Source organism: Pinus tabuliformis, chromosome Q (assembly GCF_031772625.1).
Source record: "Pinus tabuliformis cultivar Carrire ecotype Pingquan chromosome Q, CPIR1, whole genome shotgun sequence".
Classification (NCBI taxonomy): domain Eukaryota; kingdom Viridiplantae; phylum Streptophyta; class Pinopsida; order Pinales; family Pinaceae; genus Pinus; species Pinus tabuliformis.
Genome location: NC_142296.1, coordinates 580621074 through 580648794, shown reverse-complemented (window position 1 = coordinate 580648794; position 27721 = coordinate 580621074). Strand labels below are relative to the sequence as shown.

At 36.3% G+C, this 27721-nt stretch overlaps 1 pseudogene; it reads left to right on the top strand.

Annotated features, from left to right (window-relative positions):
- Positions 1 to 798: 798 nt before the first annotated feature.
- Positions 799 to 20691, top strand: LOC149220777 (short chain aldehyde dehydrogenase 1-like; annotated as a pseudogene).
- Positions 20692 to 27721: the final 7030 nt, after the last annotated feature.

Below are 27721 nucleotides of genomic sequence, written 5' to 3'. Positions count from 1 at the left end.
TATGGTGTTGCACTCCATTTAAGAAATGTGATGTATACTTCCACAACGTGAATTATAGTTCAATCACATCCTGTCGCCCACCTAAAACCAAATAAATTGTTAAAAAAAGGAATATTGTCCACCTAAAATGGAATAAAGGAAGAAACAAGACCCACTGCTCACGATTTTCCTTTCTTTTTTTTAAATGTTGAAATAAAGTTGCCATGCACATACATGTGCTATAAAATTTTTATAATACTCAACACAAAAGCTAGTGCTTGAAGTTTCTCATAGATTGTCATAACAGTAAGTAGGTAATATCTAGTAAAGAAGCTCTATTGCTTTGAAGCTTCTCATAGGTGGTTAGGTAATTAAAGTGGATTGGTGGAGACTCATTGATATGTCATGACGATGAAGACACTACGAATGTTTTTTTTGCACTCTACACTTTTTTGCATTTCCATCATTGGGCTTTGCATAGGACGTACAAAATATGAGGCGATTCTTCATTGAAATTTCATGGTTATAGTAATTTACTGATAACTGAGAATAATTCTGATGTTTATTTTTGTTGGATTTGATATTTGAGGCTAGAGGACAAGGTCGTTGTGATCACAGGAGGAGTTAGCAAAATTGTATAGGTGAGTGCCAAGTTATTCATGGAGAATTGAGTACAAATAGTAATTACAGACATTTAGGATGACCTAGGAAATTATTTGTCTAAATCTCTTTTTCTAGATGCCTACTATTTCCACTGCAATGTGTCGAAGGAAGTGGATGTATTTGTCATGGTGGACTATGCACAAGTGTCTCAACATAATGTTAAACGACGCCGGGATCTCGGGCGAGCTGTTCTCTTCCATGGCTGACATGAATCTCAATGATTTTGAAAGGGTCATGTTGGTGAACGTGCGGGGGGGCATATCTATGCACGAAGCATGTGACTTGGGAGATGACAAATGCCAAAATGAGAGGCTTCATTATCATGATGTCGAGCATGGCATCAGTGATGGTGATGCCCAACACGCCTTCCTATACGACATTGAAGCACACTATGTTGGGGATTATGAAGTTGACGACCATCGATCTAGCGCCACATGGAATCCTGGTGCACTGTATTTCTCCAGCGGGCATGTCGACGCCCATGTTCATATTGACGTATTGTCTTTGTGACAAAAATCCTCGAAATTCTTTCCTTCACATGAATTTTGGAGCCTACTACGAATCTTGTGATCGGTTGTTCCATAGTCACTTCTTGGTTAGTTGATGCTTTTGAACCCCCTTCTTGGATTGGAAGTGTCGAGGGTACTTTCTCTTACATTCTTAATCCATAGCAAGTTCATGAATGCATTCTTTTACACAAGCTTGAACATGCATAGTATGGTCCATCAAGATTGTGCCTGTGCAATGTCCAATCCATGTCGACAATTAATGCACATTGACATTGACAATTTCTCACTTCTAGCTAAGTTTGTACCTCTATGTCAATGAGTTTTGAAAATTATCATTTTCTCACACCTTTCTTTTTGCGAGTGCCATTTTCATGTTTTCATTTGTCGCTTTTCTTACTTTCACTCTAATTACTGTCATTTTTATGTTATCTTCGCTCTGGCATGTGTTTATTTCACTGTTGTTCACATATTGCAAGTGTTGTTTACACTTTAGCACTTGTTGTCTTCTGGCATGTTAAGGGTCGCACAATGTACATAAGCTTGTTTTGGTGGTTTCAAGAGGTTTTCCTTGTGTAACTGAGTCGATCTTACCATGTAAAACTCCATTGCACTCATTTTAAAATATTAAAGCATTGTTGCACAAGTGTCATCACGGTCGTCGTAAAGTATATCTTTAGTGTCGCACTTGACATAAGTTGTCATAAAGGTTATTGCACTGAGGGATGTATATTGTTAATATGTTTAAGATGATATATGTTTTTTTGTCAAGCGTTCCAATTGTGTGATCACAGTCAAGTCCTATCATTATTCACATTAGTTTCATTGATCCCACACTTAGCCAAATTTCAGAAAATTCCCAGGAACTTAGCCTCATCTAGAATTCCTGGACTACGCATTACATAGAACCACCCCTGAAGCTGCAACCCTACCTCTTGACACTATGTAATGTGTGGTTCTTTCCTTCTAGGACTATGCACTTCAAAGTTTCAAAGGTCAAGCCCAAGCCTTGGCCTCCAAAATTGCGTAATTCATCCCTCCAGTCTATCCCCATATGCGCACTGCATAGTCTCTGAGCTCAAGCCCAAACCCTGAGCTCTTGAACTACGCAACTGCACAATCATTGAGTCTTCTCTACCTCCCAGAACCACGCAGTTGATAGAAACAATGCAAAACCTTGTAGCTTGACACATTTAGCCTTAAAACTACCCAATGTGCGTGCACAATCCAGCCTGAATTGCATATTGCGCAATATCAAGGCTCAAGACTTATCCCTTAGCTCCTGAACTGTGTAATTATGAAACCACATGTGTTCCCTTGTCTTCTAGGACTACGCAATGGGAAAAATCAATGTTAAAGCTCTCATCCTGGCTCTACGAGCTCCCCAATTGCACAATCTTTTTGCTCAGTCCAAGCCTCAATTGCGCATTCTGTAATCTCAAGGCTCAATCCTGACCCTTGACTTCCTGAGCTGCGCAATCGCAAAGTCACTTAGCCTCTCCCTCATCCTGCCACTCGGTTTTGACTCAGTCAATGGGTCACCATGTAACATCTTAGACTAGGGTTTTATCAGACTGATGTCATCTTATCATGAGTGGATCACACATGCATGGACTCTATCATGTTATAGCAAGATGATGAAGAAGGAGATGGAGAAGGAAGACATAATAAAGACACATATGGAGGAAAAGAGATAAGATGATCATCAGGCGAGAAGATGAAAGATAAGGACGCATCAAGACTCCATCTAATTCACAACCCTTTGGAGGGTGGATATGAATAGAAAAGCATATCTCTCATGAATATGAAGAATTTCACGTGTATTGCTCAAGACAAAGAAGCAACAAGAATGGCTCGAACTTGCCATGTCATCAAGAAGTCCTTTTCAGTAGTGTTATACCATGTCATGTCATGAGTCGTCATATGCCACATTATTCTTGTGGATTATGTAATTTCTTATTCAAAAATAGATTGTAAAGTGGAAGTCCAAAGGACATGTATGTAATATGAAGAGTCATCAAAAGTCGAAAAGTCATAGGAATTCAACAAGTCATGACAGTAGTCAAAGAGTCACAAGGAGGTGAAGTGTCACCCCATTGGTTATATATGCACCCTCATTGTGTGAGCAACTGACTTTTCAACTTGGCTCCTCCCACAAGGCATTAAAGATACAAGCTAGTTCTTTTGGGAAGCAATTAGTGGCTCCAACACTCCACTACTGGAGCTAGTGGTGTTCATTGTATATATGTGTCTTGGAACTTTTACTTAATATCAGAAGCCTCATGTCCAACATGTTCTTCATGCATCGATTATGAATATTTGTAAGAATATTATGTGGATGTTTGTAATTCATGTTTTCTTTCATTTTTTCTAAAGTAGTTGAACTATTTTAGCGATTTTGGTACTTATCATATTGAGAATGTGTTGTAACGGTTGCTATTGTTGTCACATCCTTGTGGACTATTCCACTGGATATTAGACACATATTTCTTGTTGATTGATTGGTTGTGGACTATTCTGTTGGATGTTAGACAGATCCTTATTAGTTGTGTGTGTCTCTACTAGGGTGGTACTATTATCTCTCTCTTAGAGTCTCACTTTATTTTCTCACTCCATAGTAGAAGAACCTTGACACACTTACAACTGAACACTCACTAGGCACAGTCACTCACTTTTCGAAGTCACATTTTCATTTCTCTCTCTTTCTGATAGTTAGAGCCAAGGAAAATATATAAGAATACATGGAAACCAGGCCAATACTCTAGATGGGGATCCTATTCCAAATGGTGTGAGGTCTAATTGGGAATTCACATTGGGGAGACCCCTTGGTTGAAGGATTTCCAACACCATCAACAAAATGGCACTAGAAGGAGGCACAAACGACATGTTGTTCCCATTGATTATGTTTTGAATCTCTTATCTTAAATGGCTCATCCTAAAATCATACTCCCGAGGTGTTTTATAACCTATCAACCTACTAAAAGTTTAATCCCGGTGAGCCTCCTTATCACTTGTCCCAATTGAATTTTGATGGTGAGGATGGAACATCCATAGCTAATCACATTTCTAATTTTATTAAATTTTGTGAATACTATGAAATCAATGATGAATATTTTACTTGTGTGGCTTTCTTCCTCACCCTTGAAGGTCATGTTAATAGATGATGTTACACATTACCATCTAATTCCATCCATTATTTTCATCATTTCCTCCAGGAGATTTAGCAAGCCTTCAATAGGTATGATTAACAAGACATTTATAAAAGAATCAATCATCTAGGAATGAAACCTAATGAATCAGTTGAGGAATTCTCTAATCGATTCCTTCACCTTTGTTATGATTTCGTAGTGAAGACATAGATTGGGATTTCTTTAAGCACAAGTTTGAGCATTTGTTCACATTTCTTTGCAAGGTGAACCTGAACCCCTTGATGTTTCTACTTCCCTAACTCTTGTGAATTATGGGACACCTCTAATTTCAGAGGAGGAATTTACTACTCCTTTCTTCCGTTGTCCTCCTTTTCCAGTTCCGATGAGGGTGCCTCGACACAATGATAACAAAATTGGAAAATCTCCAAATCAAATTTCTAATCCATCTCTTCATCCTCCTTCTATTTTTCATGATTCAAATCTAATAGAAGAAACCTCGGAATTCCACATGGAGACTAGGGTGACGGATAATTGTTTCATTCCTAAAGATGACATTAGCACTCTCAACAACAATCTTGAATATGGTTCCATTGAAAGTGTTAATTCTACAAGGGACATCTGTCATCCTCTATCATCTACATTTTATGACTTTGTGTATCATGATCTTCTTGATAAATATGCTCCACGAACCAGCTCTTCATGCTCTCGAAATTTTTGAGTTGTTGGTTCGAATTGCGATAAGATACAAGGAAGTCACATTACATTGGTAGAGGAGGAGGAAAGTGAAGAGACTCTTGATCTCTCTTCCCTTTTTCAAATTCCCCATGTGAAGATGATGCACTTCAAATCTTGGATGATTTTCAATCTGCTAATCTTGGTGGTGAATCAAATGCAATCAAATATTTCCATCATTTCGTAGCCTTGGGAAACAATCATTCTAATGATGACGACTCATTTGATTTCTAGGATCACGAATGACTAGGTACATCAATTGATATTTCAGTTTCTCATGAAGATTTTGATTTAGATCTAGAATATGATTCGGTCAAAGAAAATGACGTTATCAAAATTTCTTCTTCATCTCACTAACCCTTGTGCTCTATCGTTTGCAATTCATATATTTGTGATGAAGATACTCTATGCTCTTCAAGTTATTCATCCGACGAGTTAACTTCTCAATTGACACAAGGTGGTGAGAATATCCAAGATGAAAATGAAAAAAATCAAATAATTGAGTACTCTTTCCATCCCTCGACATCTCTTCTCTTGCATGAAAATATCTCTTCAAATCAGCTTGCTAATAAAATTTCTTTGATCCGTACATCTTCAGATTTGTGATTGGAAGAATCTTTCAACTTGAGTAATCTATTTGTTTAAGTTGAAAAAACTAGTCAAATCAACGACAAAGATGACTTCCATCCGATGGATCAGTGGTCTTATTGAAACAAGTAGTAGTAGCTATCCTCACACCATGCACGATGTGGTTCAATCTTCGAAATGTGATTTTAAAATATTTAAAGGTTCTGGTACTTGTCAACAAGTCGAGACATTTCAACTTCCATTGAAGGTTATGTTAGGATCTCATGACTCTAGTAAGCTCCTTGAACTAAGTCAGATCTAGTTTCTCTCGCATAACCCTTCTCTTTGCATGGTTTCACTTGATGTAAATTTGTTTTTGAAATATGTTTGGTATTTCGGATATGATTTTTCAAATTTTCGAGATTTCACTTCCAATCGGATTAAAGGATCTTCTTCAGTTGGTTCATCTTCATGCAAATATCTTGCATCAAACTCAGGCTAGGAATGTGTATCTCTCTTAGAGTCATGAAACTGTGAAGTCAATCACCTCAAAGATCATCTTTGGCCAAAGGACTCATATCTATCAGATTTATTTCATGATAAGTGATGGTTTTCCTTGTGAATATCATATCATGAATCTTGTTCTTCATGGCACTTGAAATCCTCTTGAGTGTGAATGAATGCAAGATTTATTGTACGAATCAAATTCTTCTCTGTTCACTATATTTTGACCGATATCATGTGTTTTTTGTATTCACATTCCTTTTCACTTTTTTCGATGGTTACGATGCCAATACAATGTGTCATTTTTCATGCGAAGAAGATGATTATACTATTCAAATAATTTGTGAATATGTTCAAACTAATCTATCTTTGTTATTTCCTAACCCAGAATATCATGCCAAAAATGGTCCATCTAATCACGATATTAATTGTCATCCATTTCACCAATTTCCCACCAGTATATTCAATGATGGTTTTTTTGACATCCTTTGATCATCATGGTTCAACATCCTACCATTCATATATTTGTCTAGCAGTTGAGGCACTTCAGCCATTACTGATGGTTATGTCAAGTCCTCATTGCCTTGGCAAGTCTACTGAATATGATCAGATCTATTTTCCCTCATGATATGCTCATCCCGATTCCACGCATTTAATTGAAGATTCATCATTTCAATTTTTTCAAGGTTTTCAAGAGGATATCTTTGAATTTCATGATCCAATCCTCAAATGGTTGGAGCAATCTTACTTGGCAAGCTCCATTGCAAATAACAGGTTTCAACCTTTTCTCATGCTTGCTAAGCAGGATGACATAGAAGAAGGTTCATTCACAAGAAGTCTTCGAGGTTTGTTTCATTATGGTTTCCATTGAAAAGGTGAAAATGTGAACTTGTTAGAAGTAGTGGTTGTGACACATCCTTTCTACCCGTAGGAAAGATCTTACAATTGTTTTGCAAGCTATTCAAATTGTAACAACCATGGTGAAAATTCTATGTAATAAAAGTTAATAAAGGAAAAATAAGACCACGATTAAGGGACACTTATTCCAAGTTGAATGTTGGGAAAATATATCCTAGTGGGAATCATTGGATGTGTGTTTTGGCTAAGGAAAATTGGAAAAGGCTAAGGCAAAGGCATTAAAAGGAAGAAAGGAATTTCTGGCAAATTTATTTATGGAAATAAAGGAAAGTAGGAGAAAAGTGAGGTGAAAGGTCACAGGTTGCATGTGAGGATGAAAATGAAGGAAAATAATGAAAAATGAAGAAATTAGAGGCCTCATTCATAAAAAGGCTTCTAAGGATCATTTGGTAACCTTTTGTTAGTTCAAGTTTGGAGCTATCTCATTTTTTTTCTCTCTCTCTTGGTCACTTAGATTTTTCTTAAAGCACTCTAGCTTTCAATCAAGGAAGGAAAAGAAAGAAAATGGAAATGAAGGAAAGAAAGGATCAAGGAAGAAGAGCATGATCAGGCAGCTTCATCAAGAATACCTGCAGGTAACCTTTTGCATGTGTGATTTCCTAGCTATTTTGGACATGCATGGATTTGCATGTTGGTGTATGGTTCTCTTGCTGTCGGTGGCATGGTGTTTTCGGTTTATGACAATGGTTTTTAGCCTAGCCTTGCCTTTTTCTAGATGCCATGGTATGTTGGGATGTTTATCTCGGCTTTTGAGCTTTGGTTTACTGGATGGATTTCAGAATCTGGGGGGAAGGTTGTCTTAATGTTCATTCCAAAAGGCATAGGAATCCCTTGATTGGGTTTGGCAGGATACACGATAAAGCTTGAGGGAGAAGTATCATTTTAGGCCCTAGTGATCCAGGTTTGGATTGTGGTAAAGCCTGAGAGACTAGTCTTGGTTTAGGGCCTAGTGATCTGGGATTAGATTGCAGTAAATCCTGAGAGATAAAGAGATAGAAAATTCCTCGAGGATAGTGATGGATTATATATGGAATTCCAAATTTGGTTCGGTTGTTATCGGAGCACTAGTTTTTGTGTGATCACGGTTTGATGAGGGTGGAGGTGGTTTAACCTTTAGATTCCCTTGGTTTTTCTTGAATTGGTTATTCTATGAGATCCCACATTTATGCTTGGAATATGGCACAGGGGTGACTGGCTGAAGGAAAGATTTGGTTCATCCATGTTTATGTTAGGGTGGTATGTGGAAGTATCGAACCTGGAAGGATTTTCCTATAATTAATAAAAGTTTAGTTCTTTTAATTTTGCAATTGTTTATATGTGGATTTAATGGTTTTCATATCTATGATATTTATATGGTTGTATGTTGGTTATAGGCATGGTTATATGACTGGTTCATGTCATGGTTATTTCATATATTTACTTGTAATTATTACATGGATGGATGCAAGACCTAATTGATGTTATAACAGTTCAATGGAGATGGTGGTGATCCTTTTGTTTATGTTTAATAATTTCGTTCAGTCATTCATGCTCTGTCTTATATCCTAGACATGTAGGTTGTATCGATGCCAAGTGTTTGATAAAATGTCAGTCCCAGTTGGTGATGCTCAGGCATAGTCGCAAGATTGAATTTTGATTTGTTTATATTGTCATCATGTCTTTGATGGATTTTAGAGGTTGTAACAAGTTCTGGGTAGAGGTCGAGATTCTGGGCTAGAAAAGTTGCTCAAAGCTCGGGGACACTGGCAGAGGTCTATTGAAAAGAGTCTAGGGACGCTAGCACATAGACATGTGAGAGCGAATTTGGGTTGTATATGTTTTCATTCCTATAGCATGAGAATAACTAGGGGTTAAAATACTTAAAACGTTAAGGGACTCAGGGACAGGATGTTTGATTGGCTGACATGCCTCCTGAGGGTGTTGTTGTTGATGTGGATGGGTTTTCTTGATCTGTTCCATCGATTTCATTTCCTTAAGGTTACCAAGGAGGTTGAATCCCTTATAGCGACCTCTCTCGTGGGATGTTTACATCGCCTAGTCGGTTGCTTGGGTAGACCTGGAAGGAGGGGGTGTTACAGATTGGTATCAGAGTGTGGTTGCGCTCTCCTTGGGTGAAGGTGCTTGGTCATGCATGCATGTTAGTTGCATGTGTGTCTCTTACAATTGCATTCCATGTGCTTATTTCATTTCATCATGTTGATCATGGTTGTAGTAAGGTTATCATGAGGAACTTGATGTTGATTGGTGGAATGCATCGTCAAGAATATATGACTAGGTACATGATTATATGTGGCTTGATTACATCCTTGTATGTTGGGTTGCATTTCTAGTTGTTTAATTACATGTATTAGTCTTGTAGGTTGGTTACAAGAATTGATTGCTTATTCTCGACTACATGCGTTCATACGTATGTGTAGTTGATTAAGAATTTCTTATGCATGTTGATAGTTGCATGTGGAAATGTACACATTGGAGTAATGGTTGTTGTCATGCATGAGGTCATAGCATGCATTGTTGATATGGCCTTGTATTGATGAAAGGACCCTAGCTAGAATAAGGTTTATGCATTGATGCACTTATTCGGTATATTTCTATATACTATTATGTTTATGTTATACATGTATCATGCTGATTTGATGATCTTGCAGACAAGGTATCCTCCCCGAATTATGCTAAGGTACATTGGTTTATTGTGATTTGGTTGAGCTGACATAGTATGACTTGCAAGAAAGAGATCAAATGGCTAGAAAGGTGGTAGACTACATAGAATCTCCCTGTGAATCATATGGGCAGTGTTGTGTGGGGAACTCTTCTAATTTGGAAGACACATTGAGAAGCCTGAAGGAAGAAATAAGGAGTTTCAAAGTAGACAATGACAAAATCATGCAAGCACAAGAGAAACAAGCAGAGGTGAATGTGATACTTCTTCAGAGTTTGTCAGAATTGCAGTGAAAAGGGCCACTTCGGATCAACCATGGACATGAGGAAAAAAATAATGGGGCATATGGCAGTAGGTCTCCTAGTATACATAGGTCCGACAGAGATGACACAATTAAAGATGGAAGGTTGTTGGACACTCCAAATAGGAGGGGTGATGGACACAAGTTCTATTCTAGTTTTAGTTCAGACAGATATCATGATTGTCATCATTATCATCCTTATAGGAGGAGTGATAGGGGATACTCTCCAAATGATTTTAATAAGGAAAATCCACCTACCTTTGATGTATATATGAAGGAATCATAGGATGCAGAGGCATGGTTGCTTGGTATGAAGAAATTCTTCCAATTGCATGAGTATTCAGAAAACATGAAAGCCAAGGAGTTTTACGAGCGGTTGGGTTCCATGATAGATGATGAGTATACTAGCAGGTTCTTGGAGCTGTTGAGATATGTGCCTTACATCAAGGAGGAGAAGGCCAAGGTTCAGAGATTCATCAGTGGACTGCCAATAACATACAGAGACCGAATTGAGTTTGATGAGCCTATATCGTTGGAGGAGGCCATCTAAAAGTTGAAGCATTGTTATGAACAGTCGAAGTGCAAAGTTGAGCCTAAGCATGACTTGAAAGAAAATGAGAAAGCTAAAGGAAAATGGCCACCAAAGTGAGGAAGACCTCAAGATGCAAGTGAGAAATAAAATGTATTTCCTTACAAGAGATTCAATATAACAAAGAAAGGGTATGGAGAGTAGCACGCTAGAGGTGGTGGTAGGGAACCATTGCAGTGTTGGATATGTGCTAAGGATCATCGTAAGAGGGATTGTCCGCAATATCAGAGTGGTGGTAGACCCTAGATATATAGTGCTCAGAAGGCACATACAATTGGTGATGTTGGTCATATAACTCCTCGGATCTATGCAACTATGGACAACATGCATGTGGATCATCAAGCATCAATCGTTGAGATGGACATAAATCTTTGTGATCAAGTTGTTTCTATTTTGATTGATCCTAGATCTAACTATAGTTATATTAATCCTTACTTGGTGGATAAGTGTGGTTTGTGAAAAGAAGTGCATGCAGAATCTTAGTTGGTACAGTTGGCCACAGGTACGAAGAAGAGAGTTCACCATTAGGTAAGAGCTTGCATATTTGAGTTAAATGGTATGCCTACAACAACATATTGAATGTATTTCCATTGGGATTGTATAGTATGGTTTTGGGTATGGATTGGCTATACCTTCATAGAACCAAGGTGGATTTCTTTGACAAGGCCATTGAGTGTGTGGATGATAGTGGAAAAAAGAGGACTTTGCAGGGAAAGAAGAAGCCTACATTAGTGAGGATGGTTACCGCTATGCAGGCTAAGTGTAGTTGCATAAAAGGTTGTGTGATGTTTACATTACACATTTCTAGTGACAAGCATAAGGTGGTTGAGGATGCAAATGTGTTAAGCAGGTACCCAATTTTACAGCAGCTTCAAGATGTATTCCCTTAGGACATTACAAAGTTACCACCTCACAGAGAGGTAGACTTTTCTATTGAGTTGGTGCCAGGGACAACTCCAACATCAAAAGAACCTTATAGGATGAGAACACCTATGTCGGTAGAGTTGAAGTTGCAGTTGAAGGAAATTTTGGACAAAGGATACATCAGAACCAATGTATCGCCTTGGGGTGCACCAATGTTGTTCGTAAAGAAGAAAGATGGTACTCTTAGATTATGCATTGATTATAGGTAGTTGAAAAAGGTAAGGATCAAGAACAAGTACCCTTTTCCAAGGATCGATTTTTTGCTTGATTAGTTTGAATGGAGTAGCAGTGTTCTCTAAGATCGACTTGAGATCGGGATACCATTAGGTACGCATGAAGGAAGATGATATCTTCAATATTGCGTTCAGGATGAGGTATGAGCATTATGAGTTTGTTCTTGTTCCATTTAGTTTGACTAATTCTCTAGCTACATTTATGTGTTCCATGAATAGTGTGTTGCATCCTTATCTGGACAAGTTTGTTATTGTATTCATTGATGACATATTGGTACATTCTAAGAATGATGAAGAACATGTGGAGCATTTAGCAGCAGTGTTGAGATTTCTAGGAGAGTATCAGTTGTATGCTAAAATTAGCAAGTGTAGCTTCTTTTAGACTAAGGTACATTACTTGGGGCATGTTGTCTCCAAGGACGACATAGCAATGGATCCAAAAAATACAAGGGCTATAATGGAGTGGGCAGCTCCTAAGAACGTAGATGAGGTGAGATCATTTATGGGATTGGCATGTTACTACAGAAGGTTCATCAGGAACTTCTCATGCATTGCATATCTTATCACATCATTGGAGAGGAAAGGTTAGAAGTTCGAATGGACAGAAGAATGTGAGGCTAATTTTGAGCAGCTTAAGAAGTTGTTGACACATGCACCAGTGCTAAAGATTGTGGATCCGAACAAGGAGTTTATAGTGTGTATAGATGATTGCAAGAGAGGACTTGGAGGAGTTCTGATGAAAGAAGGACATGTAGTGTTCTATGAGTCACAGAAATTGACTAAGACTTAGAATAACTATCTGACACATGATCTTGAGCTAGAAGCAATTAAACATGCATTGAAAATGTGGAGGGACTATCTTCTTGGTGGGAGGTTACATTGATGAGCGATCACAATGGGTTGAGATATTTTTTTGACCATGTGAATCTAAATGCCAGGCAATCTAGATGGTTGGCTACCCTTAGTGATTTCGACTTTGAGATCATATACATCAAAGCGAAGGAGAACTGACTTACAGGAGATCTTAGCAAGAAGGTATAGGTAAATCATATAGAAGCTATGAGTTCTTATGCGAGAGAGTTATAGGATAGGATCTTAGAGGCAAGATAGTAGGATGACAAATACATTGATATTATGCATAGGTTACAACAAAGCACAGGTACATGTACAGGTACAAGTGAAGGTATAGGTGCAGGTACAGGTACAGGTGATCGGGATGCAGATTATCATCTCACTGTGGATGGTTTGGTGAGTTTTAGAGACAGGATCTATGTGGATCTATGTGTCGAATTGCAGGGAGCTCAAAAAGATTATCTTGAGGGAGTTTCACATGAAGCCGTACTCAGGCCATCCAGGATATCAGAAGACGTTGATAGTGGTAAAGAAGTTCTACTATTGGCTAAAGCTGAAGAAGGAAGTGGCAAAGTTAGTGGCTAGATGTTTAGATTTCTATCAGGTCAAAGCGTAATGTAAACATCCAGGTGGTTTACTACAGTCGATAGCAATTTCGGAATGGAAATGGGAGGTCATTTCCATGGATTTCATTATAGGTCTTCTCAAGACAGTAAGGCAACATGATTTTGTTATGGTCGTGGTCGACAGATTGAGCAAGGTAGCTCACTTCATTCTAGTGAAGACTACATATTCAGCCAGTGAGGTAGCATAAGTGTTCATCAGAGAGATTGTGAGGTTTCATGGTGTTCCAAAGAAGATTGTGTCGGACAGGATGAAAAGTTCACTTCCAAGTTTTGGAAGGAATTGTTTGCAGGCTTGGGTGAAGAGTTGGCCTTCAACATAGCTTATGATCAACAGACAGATGGAAAAACAGAGAGGGTCAACAGGATTTTGGAGGATATGTTGAGGATGTATGTGATGGACTAGCAAAATAAATGGGAGGAGTATCTTCCATTGGTTGAGTTCGCATACAACAATGCTTACTGGGAGTCATTGAGGATGAGTCCTTTTGAGGCATTGTATAAATGGAGTTGTAACATTCCCATTAGCTAGAGTAATCTAGTGAACATGGTACTTATTGGACCGGATATTTTGGCAGATATGGAGTAGGAAATCGAGGTTATGGGGAAGAATCTAAAGGTAGCACAAGATAGAGAGAAGAGTTATGTGGATCAGCACAGAGTATTCAAGGAGTTCTAGGTTGGGGAGCATGTGTATTTGCACATCAAGCCCTAGAAAATATCTTTGCGGATTGGTTCATGTGCCAAGTTGGCACCATGGTATTGTGAGCCTTTTGAGATCCTTGAGAGGACTGGACCAATAGCATATTGACTTTCACTTCCTCCAACAGTGAAAGTCCATGATTTTTTCCATATTTCATTGACTAAGAAGTATATAAAGGATGTTGATCAAGTTATTGATTGGTCTATATTTCAGGTGGAGCAAGAAGGAGAGTTCTAGTCAGAGTCTCAATGCATATTGCAGTGAAAGCATCTCATGCTCAGGAACAGAGCCATATAGCATGTTAAAGTACAATGGAAGCCCTTTGGGCTTGAAGAAGCTACATGGGAGATGGCGGATCAAATGCGAGCCCTATATCCTTCATTGTTTTCCAGTTGAGGCAAATTCATTTTGGTTTGATGTTGGTATACTGCAACGAGCTAAGTTATGAAGCTCTATGGGCAGTATGTTTGCTTTTCAACAGTTTTTTTGAGGTCATGGTGTATTTTAACACTGAGGATGGTGTTCCCCAAGGGGGAGGGTTCTGTAAAAGCCCTGGTGAAAATTCCATGTAATAAAAGTTAATAAAGGCAAAATAAGACCACGATTAAGGGAAACTTATTCTAAGATGAATGTTTGGCAAAGATATCCTAGTGGGAATCACTGGATGTCTGGTTTTTCTAAGGAAAATTGGCAATGGCTAAGGCAAAGGTATTAAAAGGAAAAAAAAGGAATTTTTGGCACATTTATTTATGAAAATAAAGGAAATTAGGAGAAAATTAAGGTGAAAGGTCACAAGTTACATGTGAGGAGGAAAATGAAGGAAAATAATGAAAAATGAAGAAATTAGAGGCCTAATTCATAAAAAGGCTTCTGAGGATCAGTTGGTAACCTTTTGTCATTTCAAGTTTGGAGCTCTTTCATTATTCTCTCTCTCTATCTTGGTCACTTAGAGTTTTTTTAAAGCACTCTAGATTTGGATCAAGGAAGGAAAAACAAACAAAGGGAGAGTAAGGAAAGCAAGGATCCAGGAAGAAGAGAAGGATTAGGCGGCTTTAGCAGGAATACTTGCAGGTAACCTTTTGGATGTGTGATTTCCTAGCTAGTTTGGACATGTATGTATTTGAATGTTGGTGTATGGTTCTCTTGTTGTCGGTGGCATGGTTTTGTTGGATTTTGACAGTGGTTTTCAGCCTAGCCTTACCTTTTTCTAATGCCATGGTATGTTGGGATGTTTATATCAATTTTTGATCTTTGGTTTGTCAGATGGATTTCAAAATTCGGGGTTGAGGTGGTCTTCAAGGTTCACTCCCAAAGGCATAGGAATTCCTTGACCAGTTTTGGTGGGATACATGGTAACGCCTAAGGGAGAAGTCTTAGTTTAGGGCCTAGTGATATGGGTTGGGATTACAGTAAATCCTGAGAGACTAGTCTTAGTTTAGGGCCTAATGATTCGAGATTGGATTGTGGTAAAGCCTGAGAGAGAAGGAGACTGAAAAATCCTCAAGGATACTGATGGATTCCAGATGGCATTCCAAGTTCGGTTCGGTTGTGATCAAAGAAATGGTTTTGGTGTGATCATGGTTTGATGAGGCTGGAGGTGGTTCAAGCTTTGGATTCCCTTGGATGTTCTTGGATTGGTTTTTCTATGAGATCCCACATTCATGGTTGAAATATGGCACGAGGGTGATTGGATGAAAGAAAGATTTGGTTCAACCATGTCTATGGTTGGGTGGTACGTGGAAGTCCAAAACCTAGTCAGATTTGCCTATAATTAATAAAATCTAAGTTATTTTACTTTTGCACTTGTTTGTATGTGGATTTAGTGGATGTCATATCTATGATATCTATATGGTTTTATGTTGGTAAACATGGTTATATGACTGGTTCATGTCATGGTTATTTCATGTATTTAATTGTAATTATTAAATGGATGGATGCAAGACCTAATTGATGTTATAAGAGTTCAATGGAGAAGGTGGCGATCCTTCTAGTTATGTTTATTAAGTTATTTCATTCATTCATGCTCTGCCTTGTATCCTAGACCTGTAGGTTGTATTGATTCCAAGTGTTTGACAGAATGTCATTCCTAGTTGGGGATGCTCAAGCCTAGTCCCGAGGTTGAATTTTGATTTGTTTATCTTTTCATCATGTCTTTGATGGATTCTGGAAGTTGTAACAAGCTATGGGCAGAGGTCGAGATTCTGGGCTAGAAAAGCGACTCAAATCTCGGGAATGTTGGAACGGGTCTGCTGAAAAGAGTCTAGGGATGTTGGTACATAGGCATGTGAGAGCAAACTTGGGTTCTAGAAGCTATCATGCCTATAACATGAGAGTGACTAGGGGTTAAAAGACTTAAAAGATCATTGGGGCCTAATGATAGGATGTCTGAGTTGCTGACATGTCTCTTGAGGGCGTTGTTGCTGATGTGGATGGATTTGTTTGATATGTTCTATCGATTCCATTTCTTTAAAGTCACCAAGGAGGTTGAATCCCTTATAGTGACCTCTCTCATTGTATGTTTACCCTAGCTGGTCAGTTGCTTGGGTAGAACTGGGAGGAGGGGGTGTTACACAAGTTCTTATATTTTATGTTGGACACCATGTTATATCTGTTTTAATTGCTCGTATCTTTGTGGATGTATATCAAGAACAACTGTGATTGTTACATTGGAAATTTCATTATATGTGACCCTGACCTTCTAGCTGTTTAGGTTAGGAGTAGGAATAGTTTAATTCTAGTGTCTTGTGCTTTGTTTTTGATTTATTGTTTTGTCATATCTTTTCCTTTTGTTCTATGAATAAGAATTTTCATGAAGGGTGTCCTACTTGGGCTCGAAAGACAATGTGGAAAAATAGAGAAGGACTTTGTGACACTGCAACATTTGTCTAGCTCTATGTCCTTATTCCTTGTCTTGGTTACACCTTTTGGTCGATGATGTTCTGATGAAAAATATGATCCTCGCATTAGGAATGCCTTGTGTCAAACCATGATGTCCATGTCTATTCTGGAAACCTCATCCCTACACTCGAGTTTTTATTTTTTTTATGTTTTCAGGTTGATCCAATTAAGTAGAGAAGGACAAGGGGAAAATATAAATGAGAAAACTAATATCATAGGTATTATATATGCTTCTCTAAAGGGACAACCTCTTCTGCTATCATTAAGTTGGGATCCCTCTTCTACTCATAAAATGAATAAGTGCCTATGCACAATCCTATTTAAATATATAAATAAAGGTGAAAGAAGAGAAAGGCTTCCTACGCAGAGTGGTGAAGCAAGGAACTCTGCCGAGGTTCTGTCCAGGCTCACTGCTAGCAGAGCAATGTTTGTGTTCCTGTAATGACTCTATCGGGGTATTGTTCAGGCCTACTAGTTGCAGAGAAACACTAGAGATGAAAAGATATACTCTTGATTTGAAACATTTTGTGATCGTTGATCTTATGTTTGCGTTTAACCAAGTAAAGGAATGAAGGGGACTATGTTTATGCACAGGGTAAGTGGGGAAGACATGATAATATCAATGATGAATCATTACATCCTAAAGAACTAGACCATGTATCAAAGAATTGACCAAGGCGTAAAAGCTGGAGTTCTACTAGTGTGCCCCCAAGTGTTGTCGCTACGAAAAAACCCTCCAAAATTCTACCTACATGCGAATTTTGGAGCCTACTGTGGATCTTGTGATAGGTCATTCCATGTCACTTCTTTGTTAGTTGATGCTTTTGAGCACCCTTCTTGGATTGGATGTTTTGAGGGTACTTACTCACACATGATTAGTCCACAAAAAATTCATGATCAGATTCTTTTATGCAAGCTTGAACAAGCATAGCATTGTCCATAAATAATATGCATATGCGATGTCCAATCCATGATGATAGTCAGTGTGTACTGACATCGATAGTTTCTCACTTCTAGCTGCGTTTGTACTTCTATTTCTGTGAGTTTTGCATTCTATCGCTTTCACGCACCTTTTGTTTTCGCAATTGTCATTTTCATGTTTTCTTCTATAGCTTTTTCTTTCTTTCACTCTGGAATGTGTTGCTTGCACTTTCTTTCACATATCGCAGCTATCTTTTACACTTTAGCACTTGTCATCTTTTGGCATGTTAAGTGTCGCACAATATACATAAGATTGTTTTGGTGATTTCAAGAGGTTCTCCTTGTGTAAATGATTCTATCTTACCATGTAAACCTTTGTCGCACTCATTTCAAAAGTTTTAAGCACTATCGCACAACTACCGTCACGACCATCATAGAGTGTATCTTTAGTGTTGCACTTGTCATAAGTTATCATAAAGGTTGTTGCATTGAGGTAAGTATGTTGTTAATATGTTATGTATGACCTATGTTGTTTCATCAAGCACTCTAAGTGTGTGATCACAGTCAAGTCCTATCACTATTCACATGAGTTTCACAAATCCCACACTTAGCCAAATTTCAGAAAATTCCCAGAAACTTAGCCACATCCTTCCATCCTGAACTGTTCATTGCGAAACCCACCGCTCAAGCTCCAACCCTACCTCTTGGCATTGCGCAATGTTTCATTACTTCCATACACGACTGCACATTGTGTATTTTTAGTGCTCAAGCCCATGCCTTGGCCTCCAAAATTGTGCTATTCAACCCTCCAACCTGTCCCCAACTGTGCACTGTGCAATCTCTCAGCTCAAGCCCAAACCTTGATCTCTTGAACTACACAACTACATAATAAATAGGATTTCTCTGCTTCCCATAACTGCATAGTTGATAGAAACAATGCAAAACCCTGCAGCCTAACTCACTTAGCCTCAAAACGACACAATTTTCCTTCGCAGTCCAGCTTGAACTGCATAGTATGCAGTATCAAGACTCAAGTCTTATCCCTAAGATCTTGAACTACATAATTATGTAATCACCTAGGCTCCTTTATCTTCCATAACTGCGCAATGGTAAAAATCAGTGTTCAAGCCCTCAGTCTCACTTCTTGAGCTCCCTAACTGTGCAATATTTTTTCTCAGTCCAAGCCTGAACTGCACATTGCACAATATCAATGCTCAAGCCTGACCCTTGACTGCTTGAGTTGCACAATTACGCAATCACTAGGCCTCTCCCTCAGCCTACCACCCAGTTCTGACTCAGTCAATGGATCATCATGCAACATCTTATACTAGGAGTTTATCAGACTAATGTCGTCTTGTCAGGAATGGATTACAGATGCAAGAACTCTATCATGCTATGGCAAGATGATGAATAAGGAGATGGAGAAGAAGGAAATGTTAAAGACACGTATGGAGATGAATAGATAAGATGATCATGAGGCGAGAAGATTAAGGAACACTAGATTACAACAGAATATCAAGGATTAGGACCACATGAAGACTCCATCTGATTCACAACCCTTTGGAGGGTGGATATAAAGACCATAGGATATCTCTCATGAATATCAAACATTACACATATATTGTTCAAGACAAAGGAGCAACAAGAATGGCTCGACATTTCCATATCATCAAGAAGTCCTTGTTAGCATTTCCATGCATGTCATGTCATGAGTCATCATATGCCACATCATTCTTGTGGATTATGTAATTTCTTATTTGAAAATGGATTGTAAAGTGGAAGTCCAAAGGACATGTACAAAATATGAAGAGTCTTGAAAAGTTGAAAAGTCATAGGAATTCAAACATTCATGAGGGTAGTCAAAGAGTCACAAGAAGGTGAAGCATCACTCCGTTGGTTATATATACACCTTCATTGTATGAGAAAATGACTTTTCATCTTGGCTCGTCTCGCAAGGCATTAGAGAGACAAGCTAGTTCTTTTTGGGAGCAAGTAGTGGCTCCAATGCTCCACTATTGGAGCTAGTTGTGTTCATTGTATACATGTATCTTGGAACTTTTACTTAATATCAGAATCCTCATGGCCCACACGTTCTTCATGTATGGATTATGAATATTTTTAAGACTATTTTATGGATGTTTGTAATTCATGTTTTCTTTCATTTGTGTTAAAGTAGTTGACCTATTTCAGCTATTTTGGTACTTATCATATTATGAATGTGCTATAACAGTTGTTATTGATGTCACATCCTTGTGGACTATTCCGTTGGATATTAGACATATGTTTCTTGTTGATTAGTTGTAATGATCGTCACATCTTTATGAACTATTATGCTGGGTGTTAGAGGAATCATTCTTGGTTGCATGTGTCTCTACTAGGGTGGTACTATTACCTCTCTCTTAGAGGGTCACTTTATTTTCTCCCTCCGCAGTAGAAGCACCTTGACGCACTTACAACTAAACACTCACCAAGTACACTCACTTGCTTTTTTAAGGCACCTTTGCATTCCTCTCTATTGTTGATAGTTAGAGCCAAGGAAAATCTATAACAATACATGGAAACTGGGCTAATAATATGGATGAGGATCTTATTCTAAATGGTGTGAGGTCTAATTGGGACTTCAAATTAGGGAGACTCCCCTGGTTGACATATTTCCAACACCGTCAACATAACGCCATGAAGAAAGGTTTCTCCTCTTCTGACAAATGATCCATGAAATATATGTTGGAGAAGACAATGGAGCTGAAGGTTGTCACTCTAGAAGCCTTTAAGGTTGCGAATTATGCCCTATTTCTATCCAGCGATGATGCCCACTACATCAATGACCAAAATATGGTCATCGATGGGGTGTTCACCACTTGTAAATCCTTCTCCACTGCAAATTCAATGGATTTTATTCCTATTAAATCATGCTTTAATCAATTAGCTGTCAGAAGTTGCAGAAAATCCCAAAACGAAATAATTGGGTAGCTAGCTCCTCAATAATCCCATGTTTTGTTACTGTGATATCCCTTAGCATGCCCTTTGTTCAGGTTATTTTTAATATTTCTCTTCACGATTTCCTTTGCTTTAACATTTGGAATCCCAAAATATTTGTTTTAACTTTGGATTTCTAAGACAAAGTTATGATGGGTGGAGTCTTTTCGGAAATGAAGGATCGGTCCATTAGAAGTCCTAAAATTTACCTGGGGAATCTTTGTTTATGCACTTAAAATCAAAATTGTCACTAAAAAGTTCTCTTGTATTTTAAGGTTTTCAAAATGTAAATAGGAAAGCCTATCGTAATATGTAGATGTAAATCGATATATATATATATCTATATATATATCTATATATATATATATATATATATATATATATAATATGATATTTTTATTCATTTTATTTAACCTGATTTTAGAAGAAGGAAATCAATATCATTATTAATAATTGTATCTAAATATATTGTATGATTAAAATATTATAAACATGCCTAGATTCATCTTAAATCTAAATATACAAAGTGTTTCATTATAAAAAAATATTATGAGAACCTACAAGAGGTTCTGAAAACTTAGAATCTATTACCATTAATTTTGATGAATTATTTTTTATTATGATTATTTAAATTATAAAATAATGTTGGATATAGTTATCTATAGTTAATTTCGATGAGACACAATTAATTATGATTAATTACAATTAAAAAAATCCAACATTATAATAATATCACAAATCATAGAGCAATTTATACTTATTGATACAAATTTGATCATGTAAAAAAACTTTTATATACTTGAATGATAACATAAACTTGTATCAAAAAAGATTTTATTTATTCAATTTATTTTATCATCATGAACAATGATAACATATTTAACTTTTTCTACCCTTATTTATGATTAGGAATAATTTTAAATACTTTTTTATAATTGTCCAAACTATCTTGAAGTGATAGATTCTCTATTTTCACTATCCCAAACTATATATAAACTTTTGTCATTTTCACATCAAATGATACATCCACCTTTTAAGTATATTATAATTTACTATCCAAAAATTAAACAATTATATATCTTAGAATTCATTAAATAGTTTTACAAAAAGTATAAATCCGAATTTGATAAAAAATATTTTTTTAAATTAAATTTATTTTTATTTTTAAATTAATTTAGAGTAATATTATGAAATATTCATTTTTTTTTATATTTACAAGTCTATTAATTTAAAATTATTTTTACTCAATTTTAAAGTAAACAAAGTTATTATTTTAAACAACAAAAAAACTAATCATTTTATAATACATTTATATTAAAAAAGTGATAAATATAAATATAAATATATATCTTATATCGTATTATATTAGTTTTTAAAAAATAGGTGTAATTAGTTTGTTTTGTTTTTACATTAGTTTGCGCTTTAATTAAATAGTTTACTGAGCATAACACAAATGTACATAATTTATTCTTTTTAATGTATTTTTTCTATTTCTTGTTATGTCTGTTGTTCTTTTTAATAAGATTTTAACTCTATCCAACAACAAAATATTTCAAAATTAAATTTTAATATATAACCAACAACCTCTATTTACGCCGAAGGCATTCTCACTCCATGCTCTTTATGTGTAAACATTGTTCACTCCGATGTTTAAATTTCGTCCTCCTCCATCCAATGATATTCGACCATGTGGCTAGTTTTTTTGCAAACTGTTCTAAACCTGTTGGATGCTCTGCCTCGCCAACAACTAGAATCACACTATAACACATAACAGGTATCATTAACTCGATAACATATTCTTGGGAAAATTGGACTTGGGCTCTGCAAAGAAAAATCAATTGATTTATCAATGTATCACAACTGGGTCGACATTTTTCGTCTGAATTACTTTTTCAGCGCAAAAAAATTTCTTCGAAATGTTCAGTGCCCATGCCTAGGCTCAATAAAAAATGAGATGTTAATCATATTCCAATAATATAACACATAATAAGACACACTAATACGACAACATATTCTCATAAAGATCAAAATAGGTCTCTGCAACATATGCTCACTTGATTTTCCATTTGACCATAACTCAGATGACTTTTTTCCACTGAACTTTTTTTAGTAACCGGGAATGATTTCTTCTAAATAATAGTTTCCTAGGGCTAAGCTTCATTAACATAACACGTAGTAAGACAGACTAACACGGTGGCATATTCTCAGAATGATCGAATCGGGTATTTGCAAAGTAAGCTTACTTGATGTACAACTTGACCGCAACTCGCTTGGCGTTCTTCCTCTGGAATTTTATGTAATCGAAAATCATTTCTTCTAAATATTAATTAACTAGTCCTAGGCTCATTTAACAATGAGGAATCGTAGTATAATACATAATTGGTTGCTCTAACATGGTAGGATGGTAGTATGTTTGTGGGGAGATTGATCCCAAATCTCTTTGAAGAAATCTCTTGTGATTTATGATTTGACTACAATATGCCTCACATTTCCCCTCTAAATCTTTTTGGGTAGTGACAAATAATTTTTGTTAAACGTTTTACTCAATTCCACGTATGGGTTCACAATGAGTTTAAGACATGGGCCAAAAACAAGAGGTATTTGGATTAGGATTGTTCCCTAAAACAAGAGGTATTTGGATTAGAATTGTTCCCAAAAGTAAATTGAAAGCAGCTGATAGATCTTACGTGATTCTTAATTTTTCTTTTGTTATTAAAAATTGATCAATGTGCATATTTACTTCCAAATGAGCTTCTTCCTACTGAAGTGTGAGATTAGTTCTTTTTATGATTAGTTCTTTTTATGGGGTAAAGCTTCTCAATGACAAAATCTTCTCCATTGTCACCATACATGTAATTATATTAGACACCGAAGGATTCTTTGAGGGAGCCACTTGCTCGTATGATGCTAAGGTGTTTGCTATTTCCACTCTCCTGGTTTACAACACCTTGAGGATGCTTGGTAAGACATTTTTTTCCTTTTTTGTTTTACTATACATTCAAAAATAAAGATGATGGAAATGGAGAACAAAAGAGGTAAATAATTTGAGATGAAGACCTTATTTGTTATTCTAGGAGACATCTCTACATATTAGAAAATATTCTTCTTTCTAGAACTTGTTGTTGAAGTAGTCTATCTTCTATAATCCGCAGAATGTATTTAGGCTAATGGTTGGTTTCTGACAAATGGGCCGCATTCGCTAATAAAGGATATGGGTTTTCTGAGGCTTTTCTTTCATGTGGACTATTGCAATATAATGATATAGCTTCTTTTATTGAAGTAAATATTAAAATTTTATTGGAGTAAATATTGAAAAATGTTAGAGACAAATTTGTTGTTATCACTGTTATAGAAAGACATTTAATGCATACGATTAAAAAAATGTAGAGGCCACTCCAAAAAACAACTTAGGTGTAATTTTGCACAGATATGTTGAAGACATGATGAAGGTTTGGAGAATAAATAAGTGATACTTGGCCATAATAGTACAACTTGATTCATAAGCAACTAGACTCCAAGAAATGGTTTGTAGCTCCATTCTTGTCTAGACTTCCATCGGTTCATTAAAATTATGATTGTTTAAATACATTAAAATGACCTTACTTATCATAGAGGTTTATCCATGAAAGTTGATAGTGTTATTTCTTTGACGCAAATTGTCAAATTACTAACCTGGTTATGAACCAGGATAATTCATGTGTAAATGGTAGGACACCACTTGGTTGGATCTTGTAATGTTTTCTCCCTGAATCTTGCTATTAGTATGACATAAATGAACAAGTACAAATAAAAAGAGAACATAAGCTATCTAATAATGAAGCAAGTTATCTAAAAGATAGTGCATAGCTCATCACCAAAGAAGTTCAATGCATGCACTCATATGGATTTTTATGTGAGAATATATGGTCATAGTTATGCGAACACGAGTCAACCATTTAAAATGAGCCTACTTAGACAAAGCATTATATGTCATCCAAACCATTATGTAGCTGACCTTTAACCTTTGTCATACTAGGTAAGTCTACTATACAAACCAGGTTGACCATTGACATCATAACTTGTTTAAATAGGCTTACAACAAAGATTTTCAAGTCCAAAATCCCAAAATAACTAGCTAAGATTCTGTCTCCCATTGTTTAGAGTTGTGCTGGATGAAAATTGATTATTGTTTTTGTGCCATTCTTCCTTCTTTTGATTATATGATCCTTGGTTGAAGAAGCAACTTTGCAGCTAAGTGATCACTCAGGCTGGTGAACTGGGGAGTCTGTAGACAACATGTTTCATTGTGCTTACCATTGTCACCTAAGATTGATTTGAGAGTAACCACCCATGGAAGTTATAAAAATATGGGGCCGATATTTTTAAAGAAAATCTGCATGAATATTCTTTTCTAAAGCCTATTTTTGGGTATGAGTGACAATTTTGTTGCGCTGAGAAAAGTGAGGTTCTCCCTACAGCTAGATGTGTAATGTAACATAACCCCAATAAACTAAAATACAATAAAAATTAAGTTTATATTGTAAAAGTGAGAAAAAAAGTCATAAAAATAAACTAACAGGGAATTTTACAATGTTGTGAATGTTGACTGCCCCGAGCAGCTTCCATTCCCAGACAACCAATTTAAAGAAGGGTTATCAAATGTTTCACAATCTGAATTGGATCCTCCCACCATATATTCTTCTCTCTTGTATTGTGGTGTGTGTGGAGTAGCTCACTTCAGTTTCTTGTATCTGAAAGCTTGAAAGTGCTTCATGATTTAAGTGGGAACAAATTTTGCAGTCCCATTCCACCTCCTTTGATAGGTGACCAAATGATCAAAGGACAAGTGTCGTATGCACTTCTCATAAATAACAATAATTTACATGGAACATTTCATCTTCTCTTTTTTATTTATGCCCAAGATTAAAAAGTCAATGTATATGCTTGAAAATCATTTTTCCAATCAAATTAACTTGTCCTCCAGCTATGTAAAAAAATCTAAAGAATAGAGCAAATTAGTGATAAATATCAAAACATACCACCTCACCTTAGTTTTAAATGCACTAAAGGGATTTTAACATTTTTTTTTTAAATTTAAATGGAGATCAATATCGATATGTATATAAGAGTTATCATATTTTGTGATTTATTTTTCAAGATGGTCTCTTCCCAATTCTTCTATTCCTTCAACCCAGATTGTTTAAGCAATTGGAGATTAAAAAAGACCTGTGATGAAGGCATTTTAACCTTGTGAATGTTTCATGATTGGATTCTTGTGGATTTCATTGCTTTTGTAAGAGGCATGGATGGAAGAGATCAATGAATATTTTCCCAAGAGATTGTGTTACGTTATGGGACCATTTAGTTTTTAAATTAGCAATTGCACCAAGAGGTGCAAAGGAACGCTGAAAGGAGGAGTGGGGAATGTGGAAGGTAACAAGCAAGTAAAAGAGGCTCACAGGCTTGTGAAATCTGCAACAAGGCCCGTGAAAAAGGCATGAAGGCAAAGAAACATGAAAACATGTCTACTACCATTAAGCCACAGATAACTATGAGAATGATGAGAACATAAATGAAACCAATAAATAGAATCCCCTTCAGAAGCTGGAAAATAAGCTGATAATCTGCACTGAACCTCTTGCTCCCCATCGCTATAGTTTTCAATACCCCTCAAATAATTGAAATGACAAACCAGGATAATCCATTTACTAGAGCACTTTTTTTGCCATGTGCAATGTTTAAGTGATAAAAAATTCCATATTGGTAATGGAAAAATCTAAGTGATAACAAGGTTTCTCAAATTCGTCCCTGCAAAATTGAATACTTGAAATGTTTTTTTCGTCATCCCACCTAGATTCCCATCTCTTTTCTTGTGGAAAAGCAATGCCTCCACTGTTATTGATCCCCTTGTTCCAATCTTCATAGTCATCAACAATTCTTGCCACTCAAATCCACAAGGATTAAGAAAATTCCATGGTAGGGATTCTACTATGCATGTTGTGCTTTTTTCCACCTAATCTTGTGAGTTGAAAACATTCATGTAGTTATTTTAATATTGTTGTGCTCTTTTCCTCAAGTGAAATTAAGGCACATATGCCTCAAAATATGGCAATCCAATTTGATGAGCTCACAATCTACAATTATTTTTGTATGCTTCTAGTGTGCAAGTCTAGTCTAATGAAAATGAATGCTTTTAATTTGTTGTTTGGGAATATAGAAATCAATCACAAGATTTAATCCCATGCTATGGTTGTAATATTTGGTATTGAGAATTATTTTTTCAAACCTTCATCAAATTATGCCTTGAAATCTATTTTTGAAAAAAAATATTGTCTTTTACCCTTTAATTCCTCTTTTGTTTTATTTGGTTTAGCGTGAAATACAGATAACATGAATACATATATTTTTAATCTTTTTTATCAGGTCTTTGGCATTGAAAGTTGAATACATGAAACTTATTATCCCTTTTTTATTAGTCATGGAAAGGGACACCTTTAACTGTTGCCCTTAATCTCATTGTGGTTAGGTTAAAATATCATTTCTTTTGCATTTTTCTACCAATAAAATACTTTTAAAGTTTCATCAGTTATCTCTTTTAGAATCAATCAAATTGAAGTGTGAAAGCTAATAGTAACGTGCAAAATTGAAAACTTTTATATAAGGTTGAGATTTTCAATCTCATCTCTTTGTTGTTTATCTTGGGCCAATCCTTGAAATTCAAAAGGGTTTGGGTTCAATTTTTATCTGGTGCATTGATGACAATTTGATTGAATCCCGTAAGAACACTAATTTTTGTTGTGTTCATGCTCTTATTGTTTTAGTCATAGAGTCATTGGAAAATTCTCTTAGACCTTTGAATCATGGCATTGTAATAAAGGAAATTATTGTTGTTTACATTATTCAATTGATGTATAAATTTACATTTTTTGTTGAATTGAACAATTTCTACAATACCAAGATTAGAAGGAAATGCAAGAAATTATGGTTAGATTATGTGAACTACTTTACAAGTTTCCGATCAATGTCACAAGACCATGTGTAAGTT